This window comes from Saccoglossus kowalevskii, chromosome 11, assembly GCF_978046115.1.
Source record: "Saccoglossus kowalevskii chromosome 11, keSacKowa6.1, whole genome shotgun sequence".
NCBI lineage: Eukaryota > Metazoa > Hemichordata > Enteropneusta > Harrimaniidae > Saccoglossus > Saccoglossus kowalevskii.
Genome location: NC_140651.1, coordinates 31,838,572 through 31,844,341, shown reverse-complemented (window position 1 = coordinate 31,844,341; position 5,770 = coordinate 31,838,572).

Sequence of the window (5,770 nt, the reverse complement as noted above, 5' to 3'; positions counted from 1 at the left end):
AGTTGTCAATTTTGTTGGGCAGCAGCTCAAATTTCACTACTTCAAGTTTATGCATAAATTAACACCCAGGCTAGTTGTTTGTACGATTGCTGTAACACTATTCAACTAAAAACAATGCCCCGACGGCGTTTTGAAGATAAACACATTGTCAATCATTTGTGAAAATTTCAAAACAAAAGGTCAAAGCGTCTAGGAGCTATTTTTTTTAAAGTTCTGGAACGTGCACTAAAAAAAAGCTGAGATAATTGCTAATTTGCATAACAATTCACTCAGTAAGAAGTTTGCTAATGCTCATAAATAAATGGCTGTTACAGTTTCAAATTTTAATGTATTATCGTTTTGTAAAAAGTTAAATACAGTGCATAATATGGAGATCCCGTCATTTCTTTTTTTCACCATGTTTTTTTTATTATTCATGTACAGCCTTGCTAAATCTTGCTAAGCATTCAAAAGAGACAATTTTGCACCTGTTATCTATATTTTAAAATCGTTTTTTGAGTATGTTCCACTATTCACAATTCTACAAAATTTCAACAGTCTATAGCCAAGACTTTTTGGATAATAAAAAGCAAAAAAAAAAATTCACTCCCAAGTGCCCTAGAACCTGCATCTCTACCTTAAACCCTGGATTGATTGACATTTGTTTAATGGCTTAACACGTGGCTGGGTAGTAGTGCTGTAGGGCTGAGAAGGTACATTGGTGTTTGGTCTGTATGATATTCTCATACTGTTCACGCGCTGTAATGAATAATGTCAGATAATGCACTTGTGTCAGCATCGTTTGAATATTTAATCTCTACTCGTGTCAGTCAATATCTGAACGCTTTACTGGCTTGGGACTGAAAGTTACTGAGCGGCATTGGTCCTAAAATAATAGTTTTGGTGCTACAGTGTGTACAAGTGCATAATTTCGCTTCGCCTTGTGCCATGTGAAGTATACAACGAAGACATTAACGACTTCAGTGTTATGTTCATCTGTAGTAGTTATAATATAAAGAAGGTAGATAAGATATTCTCTGAATGACGAACGACTTCGCGGGCGCGGCTTTAGGGAAAGGTTATATTTGGCTAATACGCTAATATTGATCAGCTGCGAGAATAACACATACATGTAGGTGGGATGATATGAATCAAACGAAATTTACGGATGGCTAAATGTATGGCCGCGTTTTAGCCAAATATTCTAACAGCACAGGCTGTTACCACTGACGGGAGGATTACACACTGATTGCGTTTGAACTAGTACTTATAATGATACAAATAAAACTGATGTTGACACATTTATATATCAACCAGTAATGAAGGGCAACTAAGCGTGCATCAAAAGGTGATTTCAACATGTGCGGAGCTGGTCAGCCAAGCAGTACACGGTCGTCAGCATACTAACTTTAAAGACAGCGTAACACGCACGACCTGTGCATTATTGCACGGGGTAAGGTTTTTATTTTCAATTGAAAACAAAGAATTACGAGTGTCCAACGAATGCATATTTTATGGCCATGAGTGCAACATATGTTACAACAATAGCAACATAATTGGTCGTTGGTATTTCTATCTATATCAAATGTTGCTCTCGTCACTTCTGTATCGACTGTTACTGGAGTTACTATAACTACTCATGGCCCCCTTAAACTTTAAACTATTGTTAACAAATAATCACAATAGACACGTTTATAGCGTTACACACGTCTACGCAGGCGAGTACATTGTATTTTACACATCGCATGGAACCCTTAGTGAACACGACGAATCAAAACGACCATATCGTTACAATCGTACACGTAACCACGCACTTTTGCAAACAGCTTTCTTTATTCAAGATTTCATATCATATTATTTGTAACGGAAAGCACGAATATGAATAATAAAAAGTTGTGCTGTTATGGTGTGTACATGTGCATAATGGGAAGTGATGTACCTCGTAGTGACAACACGTTTTTATGACGTATAGAGGTATAGATGACACCAGTAACATCATAATTGTTTTTTATCTGTAATAGTTTCTCAGTATTAAAACATAGGGAAGATTTGATACAATCTGTGAGACGCAGTAACACATTTGTCAGTAGGAACTGCATGGCTTTCTTCCATCTGTGTCTCTTCTACGTCACAGACCCGTTACGTCGATGGAGGGCGCCACTTTGAGGTATATTTAGCCTGTTCAGAGCAGGAACACCTGTGAGACAGGAAACGAGACGTGTAATTGGGGTAATTGCGAACAAAAGACAATGTTCAGATATCAGAAAAATGTGTCCGGAAATGGTCAATAATCGTCATCAAAAAATTACATCGTACCGACAAAATTAGATTGAGTCCTACGTGACTGCGTGTTGGCCAATTGTGACACGAAATCAGGATGTGACGTTCTGTCATGTGTCATATTTATTATCAATTTCATACCGTGACGTAGTAACTGACAGTACAAACTGATGCCACTGACGAGAGGATTACACTCTGTATGCGTTTGAACTAGTACCTATAATGAGACAAATAAAACTGATGTTGACACATTTATATTTTTGTCAGACAATGTCACCCATTATCGAAGAGCAACGAAGCGTGCAAATAATCAAAATATGACCTTCAACATGCGCGGAGCCGGTCATATTCACAGTCCACAGCTAGTGTAACACTCGTGCTTGGAGTGTTCAACGAATGCAACATAATTGGTCGCTGATATTTCCGTCTATATCCAACGTTACTCTTACCTCCCTTGCGCCGTCGATTTTTTTACAGAGCTTGATCGAGTTTCCATAAACTAAAATAATGATACTCTTAGGAAGAAAAACATAACGCTAAGAAATATTCACGATGACAACGTTTAAGGCGTTACACGCGTTACGCACTGTGCGTGCACTGTATTTTACATATGCTGTGTACGTCGGATGAGACCCTTTACTGAGCACGATGTGTGGTGACGACCATGTCGCTGTAAATGTACACATAACCACGCAATTATAGACTGAACATATTTAGACATTACATGTATTAGAAATCTGTTCTCGTGTAGTAGTAGTAGTAGTAGATGCCAAGGATGATCGCCATTATTCGTTACTAATAATACACCATATTATAATTCAAAAAAATATGTTACTTCTTTGACATCTTGATACTCCTACAGAAGGTGCAAGTTGTCTATACACTGTTCGACGCTACGAACTCGTGTGCGATCGTGTTAGGAAAAGCTATATTTGATTGGGCGTGCCAAGAAGCTGGATCCGTTAATCAGGGTTCCTGTAACAACAACTCATATCATTTTCAATTATAAACCAATATATCTTACCGTCTATATCACGTCGTATCTAAATTGAAATGTGTCATGTGAAATGTGAAACTAGAATGTGTCAGCGGCATGATAAAAGCGAACTCAGTGTAAAGTATACACATTTTGAATGTAATGGCGAGCAACCTTTTAATAATGAAATAATATATTGCGAATTGATGTCATTTGTTCAAATGCACTTATTTAAACAACGGGCACGTGGTGCATATACACGCAATATATCAGTTACGTACGTCACTCTAACCACAGACGTAAAAAAAGATTGTTCTACGTTCGAACAGAGTGTTAGATGTGCGAGTTATTGCGAATGTCATTACGAGTCGCTATGGATATTGACTGTTTTTTTGATCGAGTGAATAAATTCATTTAGGCTTCCTTTACAATTAATGGATATTATATTTCGGAATTGTACATGATTGCGCGTGGGCGGTTCGGCTCCTCTTTGCGTTAGTGCTATGAACCATTTTTGTTCATCCGCGGCATATGACAAACAATTGACTGCAATGTGCTCGATCATATGACTAAATGACGTGACTTTGTCTGTTCACATATGTTACCATCACTCAATATTTAGATTTGTCAGTTATGAGTGCGTTCTTGTCGCTGCCTCTGGTTGGCCCAAGGGACGTGGCAATAATTAATCCGGGGAAGTAGTGTCACGTGATTGTATGGCTCAGTTGCTATGTGAGCCAAACTGTAAAATATGGAAATATATTTTGAAAATATACCCCGTTGAATTTTATGTTTGAGAAACACCGTTTATCTGTCGATTTTTTACCGGTGAAAACTGTGCCGAGTCGTCCTGGTTGTGACGTCACATAGCAGTCGAACGAAAAGTATTGGTTTCTCGTTTTTGAAACGACAATAACACCCTCAAGGACAGACAACTGAGGTATTTCTAAAATGTAACTTCTCTCGGGATTCCAAAGTTCGGGTGCGAGATTACGTTAGAATAATTCACGCCAAGTTGCATCACATACACGTACAAAATCTGTGAACATATTAATTATGTTTTACGAAGGACAAATTTTGCGGTGAAAACACACCGACACAACATATGATTTTTTATTTGCAGTAGTCGTGAACGAGTCTAATGCATTGTATTTTCGAAAACGAGTTCAAATTTGTTGTAACAGTGCTTGTCACAATTACGCGTTCTTATTAAAAGTAGAACTGACGCTGTACATTCAATCACGTGAAAAATATATTATGAGAACAACAATAACAACTTTCTGAATCCCAAAGAAGTTGCCTGAACACAAAATCTTGACAACCAACGTCTGAAAAGTTATAAATATATCTGACGCTAAATTATTCTTCTCTTATTTGTTTTTTCATTCGCTCATATCACAATATTGTTATTCAATCCTGTGAGCGTATTAACATATGATGAAAACACTAAAATGTATCCAAAAATCCCTTTGTATTGAACATTAAAACAATGTGTGTACGCAAGTTATGTACGTCATATTGAACACGGCCATGATTGTATCATCATTTGATTCGCTTTGTTTCGCTGAGCCGACCGTCTATGGCCGACCCTAAGAACCTGTACGTGATCGTGTTAGAAAAAAATGTATTTAACCTGTATTTGAATGGACGCGCTAAGAAGCTGGATCCATCCGGATCAATTTAAAATTAGACCAAACTTATGAAAACATGTGACTACAAGTTCAGTTTTCTATAGAAACGTATCGCCATGTTTGATTTTTCATACATTCAAATTATATGAAGATACGTAGGAATGAACATCTCTCACGCAGGCGAACTAATTGGAAATAGTACAACCAAAATATCGACCGGCAATGACGTACTACGCATGCGTAGACGAAAGTGTTTTAAAATGCAAAGCTAAAAAGGCGAGATTCCATGACTTTTAACGCTTTTGTTTAACCAGAGTTGGCTAAATTGACTGGAAGCAAAAATTGATTACAGACTTAAAAGTGGTTGCTTGTACCATTACAATTCTACAGAAATATTACTGGCCATTAATAAAATATATAATTTACCACAGAGCTATGTTTATTCTTCTGTGGTTTCTACGCAGCTTTGTGGCATTCTAGAAAGTGTTTCACCTTAAAGTACACGGATATTATTTTATCACATATAATCGCGTGCTACGTTTGTGAGTCTTGAATTATACGTTTTATTTGGAATACACAAGGATTTGTTTGAATGGCATGTGTTGTTGTTTGTTGCATGCGCTTTCAGAATAAAAATTAGGTGTGTTAGAAAGCACATAATGACTAGTCTTATTCGACCTCAGGAAAATATATATATAAATTTGTGTGGATTTATACTATCGCCCTCATGTCAAGAAAATATAGGTTGAATACTTCATATCGGGGATTATAGTATCACTTAACTATTTTAATTTCAATGTAATAATGACAAATCATCATTTCATGAAGATATCGTTTGCATACGCAAAGTATAATTTGAAACGTGTTGATTTACTTTTGACATGGATATTGTACAGCATATGGT